The sequence below is a fragment of the Protopterus annectens genome, chromosome 13.part0 (assembly GCF_019279795.1).
Source record: "Protopterus annectens isolate FY-2018-M chromosome 13.part0, PAN1.0, whole genome shotgun sequence".
Taxonomy (NCBI): domain Eukaryota; kingdom Metazoa; phylum Chordata; order Ceratodontiformes; family Protopteridae; genus Protopterus; species Protopterus annectens.
In genome coordinates, this window is record NC_056747.1 from 876,488,707 (window position 1) to 876,514,014 (window position 25,308).

The window sequence follows — 25,308 nt, forward strand, 5'->3', positions numbered from 1 at the left end:
AAGAGACAGGTATGTATCCCAGAGACTATCCCTTCTCTGAAACTGGCTCCCCATCCATGTGAAGCAGAGTTTCTCCCTAACACAATTCAAGTCTAACTTGATCAACTGGATGGGGAACAGTAAATTCATCCCTGGTTTGCCACCTATGTTTCTAATGGATGCAGGCAGTCTGTACATGGTTCATCTCCCAGGCCCCTGCTTGCAAATGTTTTGTCTCCCAAATCCCTGCTTATGCTTATCAATGGTACCAGAACTTATTAAAGATTTTGTATGGATGGCTAGGCATAAAAAGGCCCTTGAGGTAATTAGCCTAGTGCACACCTATTAACCAATGAAAGGGATATTATTCTGTGTAAGAAAAAAAAACAGTTGGAATGGGGTGAAGTGGGATCTATAGGATTCCATTTGCAAACAGACTAGAACCAGAGTTACTGTACAATGGTATTGTCCAGGAGAGTGCCATGTAGGATTCAATTTATGAACTATTTAGTTTTCCTTTTTCATTTACATAAATAGTAGAATTAATTGACAAGTGAAAGGTGATCCTATATAGTTAAGTTGGTGAAGTATGAAGTGTTTATTGTAGGGGTAGAGTTATAAGTAATAAGTAAGCAGACTAGAGAATCACTTTAAGAATTCAAAGTAGGAAGGTTTGTAATTTTGTCTTTTGATAAAGGATAGAAAAGTAGAATTGACTTTTTTAAAAAGCCTGTGATAAGGTTTATAAATTTCCATAATTTTTCAGCTTATAAAGACTCTGGGATTGTTGTGATTTGATGTCTATGATTTTGTGGCTTCTTATAGACTTTTTAACTATATTATGGGATACTCTAACTTAGCTTTTATCTCAGGGGAGTCTGGATTGCTTTCACTGGGCCATGTCTTGTGCCTGCATTTAAATGATGCATTCATTCTGGAGCAACCTATTTGTTAAGATGTGGTTTATGGAGCATAGTAATTAAGAATTAGGGTGTGAGCAGTTACATCTGAGTCTTAGCAGTTAAGCATCAGTGGCCAGTCAAAATAGTTTAGGTGGCATTTTATGTGATCAAATTTGTTTTGTGATTTTAGACAGAATGAGATTTTGTATGAGATTGTTTTTAAAGCAGATTGGACAATAGCAATTTAATCTGGGAGGAGAAGAACTTGTGAAGAGTTGGAGGGGGGACATTAGTTATGACTAGGGTCAGAAGGGAGTGATTTCCTGGCCTATGATTGGGGGGGGGGGTCTTATACTCATTACTACATTCCATTGTCTATTAGGGTTTCATTAATGCAACTTTTGTGATGTCCAAGAAAGTCTGTGTTAAAGTCACATAGAGAGATAAAGCTTTAATTATTGCCCAACCAGCAAGGGACTGATTAGCGGTATGGGCAACTGATGGAGTGGGCAGGGTGTGGTGGGCATGCCCATCATGGGAAGGAGGGTGCTCATTGATTAGCAGTCTAAGAGCAGGTGTGGTACATAGAGGGAAATTGCTCTCAGACATAGTCAACGGGCGTAGGGAATGGGAAAACTCAAAGTGGGCAAGGCATACAAAAACAGCAACAAGAAAAAAACAAAAAAAAACAAAAAAAAACAAAAACAAAACAGAACTCCCAGGAAGCTCTTTGGATCAACAACCAGCTCCAGCAAATACCAGAATAGTCCAGGGGCTAGGAAGATGGCTGGAAGACCTGATGTGGATGCGGGGCACTTCGGGCCAGGATAGTACCATGAGGTCTGAGTGAACCAAAAATAAAATAATAATTATGAGCTTTGTGGGTGGTGTAGGGCACCGTGTTTGATTTTATTGGAGGAAGAGTGATGTATACTATTGAAATGGAACAGTTCTGGTTTTAGCTAAAAGTGTAGATAGAATTGTCCATTTGGGATCATGATAATTTTTGCTTAGCAAATGGCTTTGAAATTCTCTTGGAGAGGATTTAAATAGAATCACAATTCTCCAATCAGTTAATTTGTCTGATCTAGAGTTATGTATCTATGAATGGGCTAGAAAGAAATGTTATAAATCAAGGGAGTTATCTTACATTCTGTAATTGTAACAATCTCATGGCTATGAGTATCTGGGAGGGAGTCTGACTGTTCTAATTTGTTTTCAAAGCGTCTAGCATTTACAACACATTTTTTTTTTAAAGTAGGGGTGTGATAAATCTTATCTGTGAAATATAGAGTTGTGAAACCAGGGCTGTGTCCAAAGCTGCTTGCTAGAAGAAGTAAAGGAAGAGTTGGAAAGAGATGCTGAATTATTTTAGTTTGATTAAAAGACAGATATGTGTTTTTAGTAGAGTTGTGGATCTTTGACAAGCTAAGTAATAGGTGGGGATTGAATATGATTGAATGCGTATGTTTTTGTTTGTAGTTGGCAAAGTTGATGGCAGAAGAGAACAGATGTAGAGTTAGTTCATGAGCTAAACATCTGAAAGCTCAGTTCCCACATCAGTGAGTCCCTTATTTGTGGAGAATGAATTGTCAAAAACCCTGCCTTACGAGAGTGGCATTTATTGGCAAATTCCCATTTTTCTGTGGTATGGTAATCTCAGAGTTGGTAAGCAAAAGTTTAGGGATACATGAGGCTTGCGTCTTACATGGCGTGTGCACAGAGAATCTCTCCCTTTCAAAAAAGAAGTTTATGGGAGAAGAGTGATGCTCAATATTAGCTCTGTGTCTTTGTATTTTTCTCAGCATGTTGGAACTCAGTATTTAGAGTCCAAATATTTCAATGGAGGGTGGTCAGGTCATGGCTCTTGATGGAAGAATGGACTGTGATATGTAACATTGCAAAAGGGAGGGAGGAATTTTTTGTTTTGTATTTTTTTTTTGTTAGGTCTAGTGTTATCTGGTTATTTGTGAAGTAGAATACATCATAAATGATTGTGTGAATTTTGATTAAAGGCTGTATTTTAACAAGTGGAGTTACAGCTCCTGCTTTCAGCAAAAGGTGAGAATTACAACTATTTCTGTTTAAAACATTGAGAGAAGAAACAGAATGATACAGTTATTGAACACACACCCTTGCCTGGCACCAGAGGCACAGATACCTAGAGATGATAGCTGTTAGCTGGGCAAGAATAGCCTTATGTCAGAATAGCCAGAACAGTAAAGACTGGGAGGGGACTTGATACCAAGAGAATGGATAGCAAAAGAACTGCAGATTATTCAGTCTGTATTCGGTAATGTGAGAATATAGTGCCCAAAGTAAATTGGTATGTCTATCTTGGCTTGTCAATTGAGAAAAAGCATTAAGTTGCTTTGAACTGTAAAGGGAGAATTAGAATTATACATATAATGGAATGGGCCAATGGGAATGGGAGTTGGGTGAAGAATGTGACAAAGCCATGCCCATCAAGGTTGAGCAGATTGGGAATTTTACCCAGCCAGAGTTTTCATAAGTCAGTAAGTAGCCGTCAATGTTAGAAAAAATTGAGTGAAATTCTCTTTAATATGCAAATAAAAGACTAATAATCAAGTGTGCTCTGAAAAGTTATTATTGACTAAAGTTTGCTACCACTAGCTACAGAGAAAGAAATGAGAAATGTGAATGTATGCTTTATCTTTGATCAGAGGAGTTAAAACCCTCATTTGTTGCCCTTGGTCAATTTTGGCACTGGTTACAGGCCTCTTGAAACACCAAAACAAAAGTGTCAAAGTCATCCACCTCTTTATACTGAGGAAATGATTTTTGATTGATTTGTTGGATCTAAAGGTTTGTCTTTTCCCCAGTACTCACATACCTTTGATGAATGGCCAACAACTTCCACCAGTGTTGGCACTGCTGCTTTCTTTTCTTAGCTTCTCTCACAGTTTTTTTCTTCTGTGCATCATTTTGTTTCACTCTGCCTCTTAGGTGCCCTGATTTATGGGTGTTTCATTTGCACATTTAGCCCATTTAATTTAAACTGCCGTTTATGATAATTTGAGGGTGGTTTGGTTTGCTCTGCTGCCTTGCTGTATTCTTTGCCTGTAATGACACTAATGAGCAAAAGCTAGTAGTTTAGCACTTTCGTCCTTTATTAGTATCTAGACTTCATCAGAAAATATCAATGTACAAGTGAGAGTCGGCCTACAGTATTTATCAGTATAGAATTCAATAATGTGACAAATGTAAAAAAATAAATGGACATAACAACCAATCAGAAAGTGCTAGAACAGTCATAGAAGGTGTGGTTATGAAAACCATCATAGACCACACCTAATATTTAAATTATCATTAATGCCTGGTACTAAGTCTGCGTTTAATAAAAGTTGACATTTTAATTCACGTAACTCAAGGTATGCATCAGGATCACCCACAGATAAATCTACCTTTTCTAATATGAAGAATTGGATGAAAGCACTACACTACTAGTTCGTGTTCATTATTCAGTTGCACCTTAGTCACAGGTGATTTTTTTTTAAATGTTAAAAGTTTCTTGCCCCTGGTTGTATAGTACATAAATAGATATATAGATACATATAAAATTTGGTTTTACCTGTAATGAAGACTACGACCTTAACAATAACATTGATGATTTTGATTGGATTTTTGGAAAACAGATTTAAGAAATTCAGAGGTTAATTTCTTAAATCCATTTCTAGGCAAGTAAGTAATCTTAAGATTGCAGACCCTATCATAAACATTTGTAATTTTAGCTGTGCTGATATACTACCATTTTAAGTATTTTTGTGCAAAGAGTCTACCAGCTTTTGACCTGTTAATCCATTAAAGGTATATTTTGTTTCTGGTTGCTAGCTTTGTGACTGCTTGAAGTGTCCTTAACAGTTTATAAAGCTGTTAGTTGATTAGAAATGCACATTGTTCCTAACTGCTGTTTGTTTGCAATGCACAGCATGCTACAGGTTTCAAAGTTCTTAGAATGTTTTCAGTGCAGCTCTATAATGATTACATTGTGTGCAGCAGTACAAGGTTCACATAGTCATAGTAGGGGGTTCATATGCAAGTACCTTGCTGTAACAAACCTGCTATGACTAGGTTCTTACATGTGATCCTTTCTTTAAGAAGGTTATTTTTCTCTAAATTTCAGAGTGTGATCAGCATATTTCATGTATTACAAAACGTTTTGTACACAGAGCATGTTGTTTATGCTCGTAAATCATGAAAAAGATAAAACTGTTATGCAGCTATCTCATCAAAGAGATACATAACATAAAGGGATCTCCGATTGTAACCATGTTATTATGTGTTCAAGACAAGGATACCAAGAAATTCACCTCAGAAGCCAATGTGAGAACACATAATAACAACTTATGATTAGTGAGACCTGATCATAACTTTTGTAGCTAATGGAGACTTATCTACTCCATGTATTACCAGTAAACCTCTTAACAAGTGCTGTTTCATAGACAGCAAATAAGGAAAAAAATCTGGCACAGTTTTTAAATACTGATCTAGTTTAAATGAGTTACTTACAGACTAACATCTGTAAACGTCAGTGGACATAAGAGGACAGATATTCAGAGGGTGAAGAAAAGCCCTTTCCTTTATACCTCACTGTCACAACACTTGGGGGGTGTAACAATTATTACACACCTTTGAAAGCACTGTTACAGTTGGTTCTCTTGCTACAGTAGTGTATAACAGGTTTATCTTTTTTCCAGTTTTTGTGGGTAATCACAGCACTCTGTGCACTTCACTACAAGTTTTGTTATGCACAGCTTTCAGGCGTTATAGTTGATTCACACTAAGGCATACAAAGAAGCCACCATTGAGCAGTGATGAGAAACCTAAACAGCTTTGAAAGCTCTAAAATGCTTCTTTGTTGTTACACAAAAATGGAGGCTGAAGTACTTAACAGCTTTAAAAACTGTTAGTCCATCAGATATGCACTTGGTTCAGGCCACTGTCTGTGTGCCAGTGCCAAGTGCTTTAGGCCTTAAAGCTGTGAAACACTTTGTTCTCATGATACACGTTTTTTGCAAGTAGTAGTACATCAGAGCAGCTAAAGCTCCATGAACTATAAATAAATATGACTGAGTTTCATATTAAAACAGTGATGTGTTCCTAACATGGATGTCAGGATACATCTTAAGAGCACAGCTAAACTTCTTGACATAAATATCTTGAGCACGTAACACATCTTCTATGATCAGAGTCTTGATCACAGGCCTTTGTGCAAGATATTACATAGGAACCAGAATGTTGTAAAATATGATGAACTTTACACTGCCATAGAGATGGCAATCACCACAGAACAAAATCAGAAACCAACTAAAAGCTTTAAAACTGTAAAATACCTTGCACTGACCTACACATTGAGGCTAGAAGCAAAGTACCTCATTAATTACCAATAGTTTAAAGTCCATTATGTACCTTTCACTTGCACCTGACCTTCTTTTTCTTTTTAAAGTAAAGCTATAATGTATGGGTTGCAAAACTCTCAATATGTGACAATAAGTTATAATCAGGTTTCCAGCCTCTATCACTTTTTTCTTTCTTTAAATGCATAGCAAGATTCTTCTATTGATGATTTTACTCAAAGTAAAATTAATGACAGCATAAATCCTGTACGCAGCAAACACAATTAACAAACACTAAAAAACTGCAAGCAATGCACCATGGATGTGAACCACAGATATAATAATCACAAAATTTTTTTTCAATACAAAAAAATTTATATACAGTTAAGTATTTTCATCTTCAAGTTGTCAGACTTAGTCAGAACCCCCAAACACCTTATCTTTGTCACATTTAAATACTTCACAAACCCCTCATGTGACAACTGCACACCAATCAAAAATGTCAGCCAGTTAAATAATTAATAAACAACTAGTACAATTCATTAAATAATACAAAAACAGTAAAAAATAGTCTGCTTGATTCAGTATTCATTTCATAAAATGCAATTACATCTGCAGTTCACTTCTACGGTCTGTTGCTCGCAGAAAATGTTTGACATGCATTTCTGAAATACATAACAATGTGGTAATGATCTAAGAAAGAATCATAATGCTGTAGTTTGTGGTTTATGATTTGGTTACCACTATTTTAAGATTGAGTGTTATAGTAAGTACCTTACACATGGATGTACTAGATTTACAATGCCTTAAAGTCTGCACTAGTCAATATAGACTTAAACCATCCACAACACAGGCAGTCATAATATAGTCATAAAACATTGCTGTAGAAAACAGTATGAAAAGCTACAAATTAGTCTTTTCTGTAGGGAAACAGGGCTCCTAGGAAGTCTTCAGTAAGTTCCCACACTCCTCCCTCTTTATATGTATATATATATATATATATATATATATATATATACATACATACACCAACATCAAGGTCACACAAACTTGGAGAAAAAGGAAACATGAAAAAATCAACATCTATTTTTCATTTTCTGTGAGCACTATAACCTGGAAACTAAAGACACTATGTGTGATAAAGCTAGCTCTGAGGTAATAAAACTGTTGACAGAAATAGATAAATATGATTTTAAATTTGCGCTGTTTCAACATATGTTAATAGAAGATAATTAACTGTAGTGCTCCCTTTGTATTTAACTATTTGGAACAAAGCATTTTTTAGACACTATACAAGTATGAAGACAGGTATAATTAGTGACATTAATAGTTGTAAGACAGGTATGTGTCAATGCAAGGAACGTTTAAGCAGATAACTTGTGTTTAGAAATATAAACAGAACTCAGATGAGCATAGTGGACAGTTGGTAGTATGAAGACTTCTAAAGGAAGACAAATATATGTAACAAGTCAAAGCAGGTAGTCAGACACGTACAGACAAGTACTCAAGAAGCAAACATCCAGTCTTAATAAAAATCAAGTGATTTGCATTCTAGAGCTAGAAAGTCCCATACAGCCCATAATACAAACTGCAATGAATAACCAGCCTTTTATCAAAGATTCAGCACCACCAGAACCATAGAACTAGACAAATATACATATGCTCTGTAGTGTACTGTACATTCAGATACAAACATTAACAGCAGGTAAAAAGGTAAAACCTGCCAGAACAGTTCACAGCACTAGAATGAGTGATATAGTATAACATGCACATTCTCAGTCGTGTACATTTTGAAAGTTTTAATAGATGGGTAGTTAATCTTAAATCTTATGCTCCATAATGTAAGGAAAGCTGTCTGAGTATATCTTTACAACAGCATGTCAAGATGAAAACACAATAAATGCTTCATTAATTACAAGGTTATTCAACAGAGATTAGAACTGGCAGAAACTGCAGTGAAGTTTTTGCAATGATAGAAGATGTTTTACATGCACACTAAAATGACGAATATGAGGAAACCTGTGAATGGTAAATAAGTAGAGACAGGACATGTCAGTTATAGATGATGGCTAAGCTATAGGTGTTAATGTGAAAATAACAAAGATATGGATAAATAAACTTTATAAGAGAATAATGGTGGCAGAAAGGCAGGTAGGGATGCGGTAGCATAGGGCAGACTGTGCAGCTATCTCACATCAAATAGATGCATAACATACAGGGTTATGACAAGGTCTCTGATTGTAACTACATTATTATGTGTTTGAGACATGGCTGCAAGACATTCACGTCAAAAGCCAATGTGAGAGCATATAATCACAGGTTATGAGCTATGCAACCTGAACATGACATAAATTGTGATAGTGGTAAGAAGCAGGAAGCGGAGGGCAATAACTGAAGGTGGGGTACAGTTCTAGCCTGGATGAAAGGAAATTTGCAGATGTAGAAGTGATTAAAGTACATATACCTTAGAATATATGTAAGTAAAATACACTTACGCTAACCTTTATGTGTCAAAGGTTAATTATCTCTAAAACCAAGTTCCAGTGTATACATGACTCGAACACTAGTGCTCCGTTATGACAAGATATGGTTATAGAATGCTAGTGACTCAAATCTGAATTTATAATGGCGATAACCAAAATAATTTATGAACAAAGAAAAATAAGGTAATTGTGCACTTTCCTCTGTGATATAATCATTTATAAAACAGAGATGACAGGTAAAAGATCACAATTATGTCTTTACAGTGCTACCTAGAGATGACAGGTAAAAGATCACGGTTATGTCTTTATAGTGCTACCTAGAGATGGCAGGTAAAATATCATGATTATGTCTTTACAGTGCTACCTAGAGATGACAGGTAAAAGATCACGGTTATGTCTTTATAGTGCTACCTAGAGATGGCAGGTAAAATATGATTATGTCTTTACAGTGCTACCTAGAGATGACAGGTAAAAGATCACGGTTATGTCTTTATAGTGCTACCTAGAGATGGCAGGTAAAATATCATGATTATGTCTTTACAGTGCTACCTAGAGATGACAGGTAAAAGATCACAATTATGTCTTTACAGTGCTACCTAGAGATGGCAGGTAAAAGATCACGGTTATGTCTTTATAGTGCTACCTAGAGATGGCAGGTAAAATATCATGATTATGTCTTTACAGTGCTACCTAGAGATGACAGGTAAAAGATCACGGTTATGTCTTTATAGTGCTACCTAGAGATGACAGGTAAAAGATCACAATTATGTATTTACAGTGCTACCTTGCTTATATTTCTTGCAAGACTATAAACATTTATTTCTAATCACTTTCAAAAATTATTTTTTTTAAATAATATTTTTTCAGAAGCATAATAACACACCCATTATATATGGCACTTTAATGGGAAATCCAGTTCTCTAATATAAGAAGTATGTTAAGTTTACACAATAAGCAATATGCATTTAAATGTATTATTCCTATTCTTTAATAAAAGTTAAATTTATCCTGCTTAATAAAACCATTATAAAAATAACTTCAGTTATATTACTTTTTTCACTATCACCTATGCAAATGGTTGCATGAAAAAGTCTGAACTGCTGTTCAAAACAAAGATTCATAGTATAATTGTGTATGAAAAGAAATGAAAGATGACACTGGCATGCTATGTTTTTTTTTTTAACTTTGTGTAGGTGCGCTCCAGGATGAAGAGTTTAGTTTTGAAATCTAGGCTAACTTTATGGTCCTTTATGACTGAAGACTGTATGTATATATATATATATATATATATATATATATATATATATATATATATATATATATATAGTGATGGCATTGTGTTTGTGTAATTTCACGTTTGCAATCTACTTCTTCAGTATAACTATCATTCAGTGTGCAACAGTGACACACTAAAGTAATTATATTTCCCTGCCCTAAACTAGCACACGAAAAGAAAAGGTCAGCAGTGTTAAAATAAAGTGAGTATTCTGAGACCTATCTGCTGCCTTCTTCCCACCCAAGGAATTGTTTGGTATATTAGTGGTGGCAAATCATATTGCTTTGCTTGCATCTATCGGTATTAAGACTACCTCTCCTGGCCACAGCAGGTAGAAGGAAACCCATAGATTTTCTTACCAAATGCTAATCAATCTACTGCCATGTAGAATCTCCTGTCATTGACAACATTCTCAGAATAGTCAGTGTCATGAACTGTTACATTATGAATTAATGTGAGATACCTCTTCTTTACAAAATGTTGCCTGCATGGTACGTCTTGGCGTTGCAGAGCAGACTGTGAAGGTCAAGCAGCCAAATCACAGAGGAGTGAAAAAGTTTTTATACTGCAGCAGCAAATACATGCATACAATATGTATATATAAATGGATAGATACACAAATATGCACAGATTTTCCCACATTCACCATCTTTTGAGCTTGTCCTATGTCAGGTCATTATATCTTTTGAAAGAAATAAAAACGTGTCTCTTTGAAGAGAGATGCAATATCCTCCTTTTTTTCCTTTGATAATTACTTCAGCGAAGACAAGGCCCTCCATCACGAATGCTGCATTATTGTTCTGCGTCATATAGCAACGCTGCCTCCAAAGGATGTTCAGAATAATCACCTGACCACTAGACTTTAGGCTGTTTGACCACTCCCTGATACATATCGTGCATTCTGTAATGTAAACAGCTTTACATTTTCATTTTATTGTGCATATTGTTTTTGTTCATGTCCCTTACCCAGAACGCTGCCACAGCGTCATAAGCCCTTCATATCTGGTTTTAAAATCCAAAGAGTTTAGAATAGATTTCTCAAAGAATATTTCCTTCATATTTACCATGCCAATTTGATCTTTTTGCTATTTACTGGGGAATAATTTTTTGTATTATCCATTTTTGAGCAGAAAGTGCAGTTGATGTTATTATATTGAGCATTGCATATTAAAGCATTGTGATTGTATTTAGTGATGAGAAAGATAAGAAAAAGCTATCCTTTGCAGTGCAAAATTCATGAAAATGTTTGGTAGCATCATATTATTTGTTTTATTTATGTAGCTAGCTGAAAATGTCCTGTCTAGGATAACAAGATACCAGATATCAAGCAAAATCAAATTGAATGTAATCCTCAGTCCCCACAATGTAGTAAACTAACATCAAAATCAATTAAAACAGGAAATTATTACAGTACCTTATAAAATTAGCACGTAACAGAAACAACGAATCTGAATGGTAGAGAAGGATTGTTCCAAGAACTGGGTATAATTTTCTTCTCTGTAGTAATTTGGAGGTATTAGCCTAGCATTGAAATTGTTGCTGAAGATCTGTATTCCATGGCAAAAATCTAGACAAAGAACAGCTCCTGGTTAAATGGCTGCTTTTAAAGGACCCTTTCTCTGCAGATAGCCTTAACTCCTCCCTCTTTTCATCCATCTGTGTAATACATTGGTCAGGATAAGATGACAGCACGCAAGGGAGTTATCATGCCCAGCAATATTCATAATGTTTAGCAACCCAAGCATCTTAGTGGGAGTGGTATAGTGGCACCTGAGGGATATTCCTTCTGCAGTGAGGAGGAACAATGTATTATGAACTCCATGGAATACTGAAAACTGTGTCCACATTCTGCAGCAACCTGTTATATAAAATAAATCTACTTGCTTACCTTGTAAACAAAGATGAAACTTCATCTTAAGTAGTTACTGCAATGAAATATTTATAGTTGGATCAGAGATGCCATCTCAACAAAAACTCAGGTGGAAATCATTTACTCTTTCAATACAGGTAGTATTTTAATGTATGCATCATTTCATTTTACAATGTAATTTTTTTCATTAAGCCAGTATGCCAGTAGAAAAGTGTAATACTGAATCCCCAAATGATGTGGATATTCTACAAAAGGGCCTTGCAGAAACAGATGCTTGGTGCGAGAGCCATGGGCTCAGGCTGAATGCCAAGAAATGTATAGTTATCCCCTTTGGGAAAAAAACATGTACCCGTGAATTATCACATAGGTGGCAATACACTAAACACCAAAAGTGTGATAAGAGACTTAGGGACACAGGTGGACAGTGGTCTCACCTTCGATAACCACATCACCACAACAGTCAGGAAATCCTTCTATGTGGCACACCTCATCACTAAGGGCTTTTCATCCAGAAAAAAGGAGGTCATTGTCCCACTGTACTTATCCTTCATTAGACCCATTATGGAATACAATGCCCTGTTTGTATGTACCTCTCAAGACATCTGCAACAACTGGAAAGGCCGCAGAAATACCTCACTAAAAGAATCGCAGGCATAAAGCAGATGCCCTATGCTGACCATCTAAACAGCTCTACCTATACTCTGTCACATATCATCTATTCAGAGGTGATCTATGCTTAACATACAAGGCCATGTCAAACCTAGAGCTGTTGGACATGCTACACTTAAAGAAATCCCAATCCCTCAGAGACACATGCTCCAGGGATCTAAACCTTGTCATCATAATGAACAAACATGCTGGAGGGATAGGTTCCTGACCCAGAGACTCCGCAGACTCTGGAATAGACTGCCATACATGTCAAGCAGACTGCTTCCTTGGCCCTCTTCAAAAGGAACCTTGATGATTGGATGGGAGATAGGACATTCACCCTGGGGATCACGTCAGTCGCCCTGCTAGACAGAACTCCAGGAAAGTAAATACTGTGGGAAAAAATAGCCAGGGAATTGTTATGGCTAGGCTTGTATAGGCCCTAGGGCCGATAGCCTAGTTCCAACCTATGAACCTTTGAACCGATGTATAGAGACAGAAGCTATCCTAAGTACGATGGCATGGATTATATTGCAAATAAAAGAGAAAAAAGAATCACTGTAACAACTACAAGAAGTAGGTAGAAACATCTTATAAGCATGATAAAAAATACAAATACAAAACCAGAAAGCTAACAAGTTAAAAGTAATGATACTAATATTAGACCACTTTTAACCACTTTAGCAACAGAGGATCAAAATCTAAATACATTTACAAAATTAAAACAAAACAGAATAAGACAACGGAATGACAAATGTGTGTGTATACATTTGCAGGAGTAGCATGTGTGTGTGTGTATGTGTGTGTGTGTGTGTGTGTGTGTGTGTGTGTGTGTGTGTGTGTGTGTGTGTGCGTGCATGTCTCTGCCAATCTACTTATCTGTTTTTACATGTACCACTGTGTATGATGTTTCTACCTTGATAATGATGCCACTGCTTGAAAAAAGGAAAAACGTAATGACTGACAAACATTTATCAATATTCTGGATTGTTTTACAGGAAATTCCGCAGCAACCTGAAAGTTCCATAGAATAAAGAGCAACAGGCCTTAGCAGTATGGCAGATGGCTAGTTACATATCTCATTGTGATGCTAACAAATTCTTTATCCATCTTGTTTAGTCACTTCCCTGCCACGAATATTATAAGACAGGAATTGTGACATCAAACCTAGTAAAGTAAGAAATACAACTCAAACTAAAAAAATAACCACTGGAGTATATATTCAGTTAGGGTGTTAAGTAAACAAAACCCTATAATTTATTTTAGAAGACTCTAACTCTTCATTGTAAATTGTATTATTGCTGCCACAGTTTGCATATAAAAGTGTAGCTATATTTTTCTTTACAAAGCTATTTTCTCTTCCTGAGCTTTTAATAAAATAACCCTTTTTTCAGATTTGTGACATTATTCTGTTTAGATTGTATACAATACACAGTTGTTGGCACACCCTGTGGAGTTTTATTGCAATTTATTGAGGTTTACCTACTCTTTCACTGATCCTACAGTGATATATAGAACTTGTTTTCTGTAACAAATTTTTGTATTAGTTCTATTGGCTGCTTTATGGTGTAGACATTTTTGGCATGTTAGAAGCTATACATAATGCTGTTAATATTTTACGTCATCATTGGATCTTCTGTCAGTGTATTTCAAGTAATACAGCTGTACATTTTCACATAATGCCCCTTCAGTATTGCAGATTCACATTTTCTTAGATATTGAGGATTACAGAATGGCAAATACTTAATTCATTTAGAATATGAATGCATTTTTCTTATTTGCATGGTTTCTTATATTGGTTAATTCCAGAAACATTCAAAGTGAGTTATAATAAATGGTAACAAAAGAGCAAGTATTCATTTTCAATACATATCTACTTTACCTGTTCTTCAAAATCCTCTCCATAGTATATTGATGTTTAAGGTTCGTTAATACACTTATATGATTATGTTTGGAATTACACAAACTACTAATTGCTGTTGTGATATTCGGACTATTCAGTAAAACTTTCCTTTGTATTGTCTTTTAATACCTTATTTCATGGGATGAAAGGAAAGTGGCATAAGGTTATCAGCTCAGGCTTGAAATTGCTGCTTAGTGCTGAATAGGTACTGTGCACCTACATATTTTTATTTATTTATTTGACGTTTGTTGATCAGGGTAGCCCAACTGAGCTAATGCCCTTTTTCTAGCGGTGGCCTGGGGAGAAAAGCTCCACATTACAAAATTAAAAACAATTTATTCAACAAGCAACAGAAATATACAACAGATATTAAAATATCAGAGTATAATAAAATTATGCGATGGCTATTACGAACAAAAGTAGAGAATAACAGTTATGTAGGCATTTTCAAAAAGAAGTATAGATGCTTTAGTAATAATTGAGACTATGTAATAGCAAGAATCAGGTAGTAACATTTTTGTACTGTCATCAGTGGACAAATTTTTGCAATAATCTTCCATAAGATTGTTTTCAGATTGTACAATTTAATTAATAGAAGATCACATCCGCTCATTGTTCCTCTTTGATAAACAAATTTAAGGGTAGGCATGCTATTTCAAATATGGTCTCTTATCAAAAGGTCTCTTCTTACTTTATTGATTTCTAAAGCATACATAAGGAAACCACAAAACAGAAAATCAAATGATACTTAGATGACAAACCAATCTGAAAATGGATATTTTGATTAAGTTAAACATATTCATTAATAAGAGTTATTAATTTAATTACACATTACAAAAAATTAAACCACATGCCATAGTTTTAGAAGCAGCAGCATTGAAACCATCAACAGATTATTTTTGTCAACTAGTTACTAGTCAGGAAGAAAGTGAAGTGTAGTGAGCAATATTGGGTATCATATGCATCTTGTGTTAAAAAGGTCGGCCACAGAGGACACATGGAAAAGATGAGACTGGTCCTATTTGAAACTTAATTATTACAGTTTTCAAGAAAAGTTCCCATACTAGAGGCACCGTGCTCATTAACATTATTAAAAATACTGAATTTAAACAAAAGCAAGAAAATAACAAGAACAGCATCCCAGAAAAAGGAATGAAGTTGAAATGATGACTGCAGTATTACAATGACAGAAACTATTGTTGAGAGGAAAGCTATATAAATAATACGCTGCATCATCTACAGAAAAGAAGACCCTAACATCTGGTGCTAGAGCTTGTGTTAGGTAACTTATTAATTTGAAGGAGAACTTTTTACTGGGTTTTAATGAAACTCCTGATGCTACCCTTTTGGTATAATTTTCCATAAAAAGTTATCCTTTTTCATTTAATCAAAAGGAAGCAATTCATTGTCAATTATTACAAAATAATTATTATTTCATTGTATTACTCATTCTCTACCCTGGCTATAGAACACAATTCACCTTGTATTTGTTTGTATACTAAGTCAAATAATAGTTTAGCACAGTCAGAATGTTCCACTGATGACTATTTTGAGATATAGAAGTTCCACAGTTCCCTTGTGGAATCCAAGCCCTTTTGTGACATTGTTGCCATGTGTTTGATAATTTTATCTATGGACTTAATACAGAAACATAGGAATACAAAAGTAATACTAGGCAAATGAACACAGAAGCCATAAAAGACCTATGCAGCTGCGCCTTTATGTAGATACACTTGAAAGAGGACTATATTACAACCAAGAAAAGTCAGTTCAGGGAATGGCTTTTACACTGAAAATGCCATTCGTTGAACTCGCTCTTGTGGGGGGGCTGTGCACCTCACACCCCGTTAATTATATAAACCAACTCCGAGATCACACTACAGTGAGGAAAGGGCACATTTTCTGATCTTCACTGTACCGCAATCTTGCTTTAACAGTTCGCTGAACAGTATTTTCAATGTAAAATGTCGTTCTCTGAACTGACTCTTCAAACATGTAATACAGACTCACTTGAAAAGATCCTTACATTTTCAAGCAATTAATAATAATTGCCTCCTGAATCAAGCAGGGCTATACATGATAACCGTGGTATAAATTTGTGTTAATCTATAGTGTTATCAGCTAGCTGACTAAAGGTAGAATTTATTCTTAATTTCTATGTAGATGTATTCTCTGCAAAAATAGATGACGCTTAGTGTGGTCTATTTTCGTTGCCTCTAATCTGCAGAATATCACATATAATATGAAAGCAATATACTTAGAGAATTTCTTAGAAAACCAAATGGACATGGAACGTCTATACATTCCAGTTCAGAAAGGGACAACCGAACGCAAATACCTGTAATAAGTTACCTGTGTTGCTTTTATATGTTTTGCTCAGATATACCATTTGCAAAGGCAGTCTATGGAAACCAGTCCTAAAGTTCATAAATGTATTAGAACTGCAGTTTTCATTATAATACTAGGATTAGCAATATATTGTAAAAGCGAAGCAAGGATGAAGACATGCCAAAACAACTCAGATACTTCATACTCACACACACACACACACACACACACACACACACACACACACACACACACACACACACACACACACACACACACACACACACACACAGGGTAGGATAAAGAGTTTATCAGGTAATAATGGATACTGGGGAATCTGGGGTCATCTGATGAATCTAGTTGCAGAATGCAACATGTAATATAAGACTGTTATTCAGACAAATGAGTGCCTCTGTGATTCTCCATTGTGATAGTGACAAAGTTGTTGAATTTATATATGGAACGCAAACAATGCAACCTTTCTTGGTTCAAGTACTTAGTAACAAATAGGAAAAACCTTCTACTATAATGTGATTCTGCTCATCATCTTCTTTCGGCTGTTCCCGTTAGGTGTCGCCACAGCAGATCATCTGTTTCCATTTCTTACTGTCCTCTGCATCATGCTCTTTCACATCAGCCGCCTGCATGTCCTCTCTCATCACATCCATAAACCTTATTTTAGGCCTTCCTCTTTTCTCTTACCTGACAGCTCTATCCTTAGCATCTTTTTCCCAATATACCCAGCATCCCTCCTCAGCACATGTCCAAACCAATGCAATCTCACCTCTCTTGCTTTGTCTCCAAACTGTCCAACCTGTGCTGACCCTGTAATATACTGATTCCTAATCCTGTACATCCTAGTCACACACAGTGCAAATCTTAACATCTTTAACTCTGCCACATCCAGCTCTGATTCCTGCCTTTTTGTCAGTGCCACCGTCTCCAACCCATATAACATAGCTGGTCTCACTACCCTCTTGTAGACCTTCCCTTTCACACTTACTGGTACCCGTCTGTCACAAATCACTCCTGACACTCTTCTCCACCCATTCCACCCTGCCTGTACTCTCTTCTTCACCTCTCTTCCACACTCACCATTACTCTTAACTGTTGATCCCAAGTACTTAAACTCATCCACCTTTACCAACTCTACTCCCTACATCCCCACCATTCCTCTACCCTCCCTCTCATTTACACACATATATTCTGTTTTAGTACTGCTGACCTTCATTTCTCTCCTCTCTAAAGCATATCTCCACCTCTGCAGGGTCTCCTCAACATGAATGTAATTCTGCTGTAAATTGTAAAACTCCTGTGAGGTGTTGTATACCTTTACTCAGGATTAGAGGTTCCAAACTGAATCTCCTTTTTCTCAATAATTATAGATGAGCTAAAAGTAATGTCCAAATATAAGCATTGCCAGAAATAAAACACACAAATGTCAAGCCTGGACACCTGTCTGCCATGTGCCACTGAAATCTCATTCCTGCCATGCTCAAAACAGAAAGTTCACCTAAGGGACTAACTTGGCAAAATAAAAGTCCAGTACCTGGTCAGCAAACACCTTAGAATTTAATATGAGTCAGTCAACTATGAAAATTGCTATGACTAAACACATCAGCAAGCTACAAGCTGCATTTCCCCTTTGTGCAATCATTAAATGATCTAGCAAGACATCACATCACAGAATTAATAAAATAACATAAAATCCCAATTTATGACATATTTTTCTGTATATATCCATGTAAATGGTGCTGAATTTTCATGCAAATTTCTCATAGATAGCTTGTATTTAGATAAAGCTATGACACTTTATGATTTTTAAAATTGGGGATCATATATTCTAAAAACTCAATATTAACAATTTTAAGGGGGTACGATTCCCTAACTTCCACAAAAGGTTTTGAAGTCATGGTCCAGGAGTGACTTTTCTTTGATTTCGGTCACTAAACCTGAAAATTATTGATCCTGGTTATTTTGAAAACTATTTGGAAGAGAGAATATAATGGATAAATTGTGTTTCTTTAATATCTGACTCAGCCCAGCAAATCTAGGGCATCCCACAATGATCTGTAGTAGCAGTGCTCCTTGCTTCTTTATTAAACATATATGTGTGCCTGTGGTACATCTCACTTGATGTAGTATACTGGTGTATCAGCTCTCTTGCACTCCAACACCTCCACTGCTGACATATAAACACATCTAAAGAAACAAGATATCTTTCCAGAGAATGCATCTGAAGCTGGATATGCCAAATAGTACCTATTACACAATGGAATTGCTTTAAATTGTAACATAAAACAGTGTTAAAAATGCTCCATTCTATACAAGTAATGCATCAGTCTGAGGTGTAGTTAAGGCAATACAGGCATACAGCAGTGAAGTTTACTAACTGAAGCATCACAGTTGTTGGAGAAATCAATCACTTCAACTGGGCATATACCTTGATTTAATGATACCTTATAGCAATTTATAGCAATAATGATCAACCTTGTTCTCTTCAAAGGTAAAAACCTCCCTGAAGGTAGAGTCATGCAACCCCATATTGCATGCTTAGAAAAGAATATCATGGTGGTTCCTACAATTAAATATTTAGGCTTTACTTCTTAGCCATGGGATTTCTTAATTGTAGTATGTGAAATAGTCTGTAAATAAATCAGAATTCAAATTTCAATGTGGTATCCAGGGTTGCCATACTGCACAGGTCTAAGTTTTTTTGAAACCTCTATACAAAAATGGATTGTCCACTGACCCAGGCAATTATAGTCCCATCAGCCTAACTAGCCTGATCTGCAAGGCTATGGAGCGCATTATCATGGACCTTATAAACAAGGGCACTGGCTATATCCAAATGCTTGTCCCCACACAGTTTGGTTTTGTCAAAGGGAGATCATGCCTGTTAAACTTGATTGACTTCTTCAAAACAGTCACCAAAGCCATGGACGAGGGGAAGATGGTGCACACCACCTACCTTGACCTAGCCAAAGCGTTTGACGCTATTCCCCACTCGGGCATAACAGATAAACTCTTCCAGCTAGGCATCAACCTATATGTTACCAGATGGGTAGCTAACTGGCTCACTGATAGAACCCTCTCTGTCAAAATACCATCAGCCTAACTAGCCTGATCTGCAAGGCCATGGAGCGCATTATCATGGACCTTATAAACAAGGACACTGGCTATATCCAAATGCTTGTCCCTACACAGTTTGGTTTTGTCAAAGGGCGATCATGCCTGTTAAACTTGGTTGACTTCTTCGAAACAGTCACCAAAGCCATGGACGAGGGGAAGATGGTGCACACCGCCTACCTTGACCTAGCCAAAGCGTTTGACGCTATTCCCCACTCGGGCATAACAGATAAACTCTTCCAGCTAGGCATCAACCCATATGTTATCAGATGGGTAGCTAGCTGGCTCACTGATAGAACCCTCTCTGTCAAAATAGGGGATGCCACCACTAGTAGTAGACCAGTAATGAGTGGTGTACCCCAAGGATCAGTCTTGGGGCCTCTAGTGCTTGGGATATACTTTTCTGAGGTTCAAGCCAAAACCAGTGCTGACCAAGTCTGCAGATTACTGCAAGTTGGGCACTGTCTTAATTTCTACTAGTGATGTGAACATTCTCCAAGAGGGCCTTACCCAAACTAATGACTGGTGCTAGAAGTATGGCCTCAAACTGAATGCCAAGAAATGCATCATTATCCTCTCTGGGGAAAATAGCATCCCCACTAATTATCACATTAATAATAACATACTAAGCACTCAGTCAGTCATGAGAGACTCGGGCACTCAGGCTGATAGCAACCTGACTTTTGAACACCATGTTGCCTCCATTGTACAGAAGGCTTTCTACATGGCCCACCTCATAAATAAGGGTATTTCATCCAGGAACAAGGAGGTCATAACATCCCTGTACTCCTCCCTTATCAGACCCTTTATCAAGTACAATGCCCTCTTCGGAATGTACCTTGCCAAGCACATGCAGCAGCTGGAGAGATCACAGAGTTCCTGACCAGGAAGATCCAGGGTCTCAAGCACCTATCCTATACAGATAGGTTCAAAGCCCTATCCCTCTACTCACTCTCATACAAACTGCTCAGACAAGACCTGTATCCAGCATACAAGGCCATCTCAGACCCACTCTTGATGGAGTATCTGCATATCTGTATGTCAAACTCCACTTGCGCAACCCATACACAAGGCCTCAACCTGGTCTGTGATATTAATAGAACTTATTGGTGGGACAGATTTGTGTCCCAAAGACTTCGCCATCTGGGACATAGACTCCCTCTCCATGTCAAGCAGAGTACCTCTCTAGCCTTCTTTAAGGGGAACCTGGACGACTGGATGGGAAACAGAAAATACATCCCTGGGATGCCACCTATGTTCCTGCTGGACAGGGGAAACAGGTGCTGACTTTGTGGGAACATGGACAAAATTCTTGGCTAGGCTTATAAGGCCCTCTGGGTCATTAGCCTAGTATCATCCTATGAATCTATAAACTTAGGTGCTAAACCAGGGATGAATTTCCTGATCCCCATTCAATTGTTCAAGTTACACGAAGTGGATTGGGTAAGAACTCTGCTTCACGTGGATGGTGAGCCTCTTCCAGAGAAGATGTACTCTCTGGGATGCATACTTGTTTCTCCAGCATGTCTTATTTATATCACAGGCAAGGTTTATGTTTTTAGAATGGGTAATTCTGGTGATGTTTATTTTGTGCATATGCAGGAGGTCCATCAGAGTAGGGTCTGACAATGCATTCTATGCCAGGCATGGATCACACCTCAACAGTCCGTAGGAGACAGAATACAGGGATAAGGCATTGAGGCAGTCTGCATATGGCACATTACTTTCCCCCTGTATTCTTTTAGTGAGATACCTCTGTGGATGTTCCATTTGTTGAATATGCCTGGTTAGGTACATACCAAATGAGACAACATCATGCTCAATGATAGGTCTGATGAATGCGAATACAGTGGAACAATGACATCTTTGGACCTAGAAGCCATGCGTTTTTTATTTATAAGTTGCACAACATAGAATGATTTCCTCACAACTGTAGACATATGATGGTCAAAGTCTACTGCCTATGTGTATCTCCAAGTCCCTGACTGTGGGGTCAGCTCTTAGGGCTGTGTTGTCAATATGCTAGTTTCCAAGGGTGGACTATCATGCATTTCTTGGTATTTAGTTTTAGCCCATGGCTCTGGGACCAGTTGTTTGTCTGTGTCTGTAAGTGCCAAAAAGGAATGGTTCCAGGTCTGATCTCTGAAGGATTCCACTTGTGACTGGCCTCTCGGTAGAAGTGGACTCCCCAGTTCTAACTTTCATGGTCCTGTCTGTGAGCCAGCTGGCTATCCACTGGGTGACATAAGAGATTGTATCAAACCTCTTAAGTTTATCAACAATGCTCGAGTGGGGGATTGTGTCAAACGACATGGCCAGGTCAAAGTAGGCAGTGTGAACCATTTTGCTCACATCCATTGCTTTGGTAACCTATAAGTCCAACAGGTTGAGTAGGCATGATCTGCCCTTGATGAAACCTAAATGGGTTGGGTCCAGAGTCTGGAGATTTCCTATGTTATTATTGATCATTTCCATGATAATTTTTTTCATGGTTTTGCATATCAGACTAGTAAGACTTATAGGTCTGCAGTTTCCAGGATCTGTAGATGTCACACATTTGTGCAGAGGAATGACTATTGCTGCTGGTCTCCATTCATGAGGCACAAAGCCTATTTGGAGGCTACAGTTAAGTAGCAGGAATATTGACTCTTTTTAGGAAACACACACGCACGCGCACACACACACACACACACACACACACACACACACACACACACACACACACACACACACACACACACACACACACACACACACACACACACACACACACACACACACACAGATGCATGCATGTGCATACACATGCGCGTACGTGCACGCAGACACACACAGACGCACACACACGCACACACACACACACACACACACACACACGCACATGCACACACACGCACACACGCACACACACACACACACACACACACACACACACACACACACGCACACACGTGCACACACGTGCACACACACACACACACACACACACACACACACACACACACACACACACACACACACACACACAAACTCACACATATACATACACGCACATTGGCAAATCAGTTTTTCAATTGCAGGGCTGCAGCTCACTAGTTCATTGTCATGAACCATCTCTGGTAAGAGTTGGACTAATCCATGGGCTGCAAGAAAACCACATCAGTTAATACTTAATGAAATAAAAGCAGACTACTAACTATAAGGTCTAACAGTAAATTCTAAAATGGAAATACTTTGGTCATAAAATGCAAAGACAGGGATCAATAGAAATGACACTGATATTGTGAATGACTAAAGGCATAAGAAGAACAGAATTACTGAAGTAATTAAAATAGGTCTGCCAGGACTTAAAGAATCAGTGGTGTACAGACAGGTCTGGTTTGTTAAAGTTCTTGAGACATGAAGAGTCAGCCATATCTAAATGACTCAACAAAAAATGTGTGTGTACACATGTAATACTTGTCTTCTGGATCTCATCATCGTGTAGGCCATTGCTTTCTTTAAAAAATAATGATTATTTTCCTGTAGTATGTTTTAACATATTACAGCTGATGGCTTTTATTTTAATTTTCTTTTGACTGCTGACCATCATCCTCCCCATGACCTGTGCAGCCTAGTCATTCCTTATAGGAACAGTAGCCATCTTCAGCCATTTAATTTCCACAAGAAGTGAACATTAACCATGGAGATATCCATCTCCCTCCCTCCCAGGATAGGGCAAAGTGTATGCTGCTCACTCCCATTTATCTCCCATGCCATTAACTGAAGACTTGTCAATCAGGTCACACTTACAGCTTCATCCCTCTGAGAATTTAGTGAGGTCTTGGATTGCAATGTTTTATTTTTCACCTGCTACAGTTTATCCATATGATAGTACACTTAAGGTTCACTTTACACATTGGTATACTTTCAGTACAGACCATAATTTCATTACTCTTTCCTTTGTGTAATTCTTTCAGTCTTACCATACTGTGTTGCATTTGGTTTAGATGGTCATATGTTCCTGTTTTTGATTTTGACATTTCTCCATTTCCTGGAAAGAGGATATGGCATTCAGTAGGACATCCTGGATAACCAAATGAAACAACTATATTAATATGCAATACTAGGTAATGCTGTTAACATATTCATAGTCTGAAAATAAGAGAATTCTTTCTTTACAAAGGCAAAAGTGCTCATCTGTTGCTTTAACTCAATAAACTATGATTTAAAGTAATTCCAGCCTAAATTGTGTCTTCTTATTTTCAATAAGAATGCAAAATGATCTCTGCATGAATCTTACATAAGATGTTATGACAACAATCAATGTTATTCATTTGTATGATGATAGCATTCCTATACAACTATTTCCCCCTTTTTTCTGCTTAGTAAGGAGAAAAACATACACTAACCCAGACGCTTGGACCACCCTCGATTCATAGAACTTTCCTTCCTCAAATAGAGCTATGTGAAAGCTAGGAAACTGACTTGTATCAGAATAGTTACTGTAAAACACAAAACCCATACTTCCTGTAGAAGGCAGAACCCCACCTTTCAATGCAAGGAATGTTTTCCATGAATAGAGATTGAGATGCTCTTATTCAGAGAATCTAAGTTTGTCAAGTCATAGGACTCCCATGGAAGAGTTTTAATTGACACTGGAGTACAACAAATGCATTGAAATGCCACAAAAAGTAAGTTCAGGAACAAACAATAGCAGCAGCACCATGGGGAATCTATTAAGATGCAGGAATAATTAATTAGAGCAACTACAAAAGTTAGCAGGATCATGAATTATAGAAGATTCAGCAGCAGTTTATGCAGCCGTAAATAATGCAGTTAATAAAGTTTACACAAGACTTACAGACAGAAACATAAATTACTCCTTTTTGCTACTGGCAAACGTATATTTATGATACTTGAAACAAACATGTCTTTACAACTCAATTAGTCATATTTGCTTACTGCTTGTAGTCTGACACTCTTGACATGGCAGCAATGATTTTTTGCATTAGTTATGTTAAAGCTGTTGACTCAAGTTGCATGGGTCTATATCAGTTTATCAAATTCTTAATTGAGCAAATTGCTAATCATCGAACCCTATTCAGTGAAAGCTCAATTAAGCGAATGATCGTTTTAGCAAAAAATTTCCTAGGGAAATGATATGATTGGCTATCATCATGGATTTGCCCTTTTCTCCACTGTAATAAAATCTTGGAGTTGGTATATATAGTTAGGGGGGGTGTGAGGGCAAAACTCCCCACTTTGCAGGGTTTTAAATGTTGCATTTGTTCTGGTCGGTAGCTGGCCTACTAGTTTTTTTCCCCAGGAAATGTTTGGCTGGAACAGTCATTCGCTTAATTGAGCTTTCGATGATTTGAGTTAGATGATTAGCGATTTGCTCAATTAAGCTTTCGATGAAGTAATATAGACCTCAAGTTGCACAGTTCCTTC

General features: G+C 37.2%; 1 protein-coding gene across 2 annotated transcripts in view; it reads right to left on the reverse strand.

Annotated features, from left to right (window-relative positions):
- The window catches only part of LOC122787736, a 106,503-nt gene extending 82,561 nt beyond the window's left edge, over positions 1 to 23,942 (reverse strand). Inside the window, exon 1 of one of the 2 annotated variants that reach the window (XM_044054600.1) lies at positions 23,841 to 23,942. The gene's annotated coding sequence lies outside the window, so the exon portion shown is untranslated. Of the gene's footprint in view, positions 1 to 11,411; positions 11,582 to 23,840 lie in introns of those variants that run through there. The other variant, XM_044054599.1, reaches the window with a different exon arrangement.
- Between the last annotated feature and the right edge of the window lie 1,366 nt (positions 23,943 to 25,308).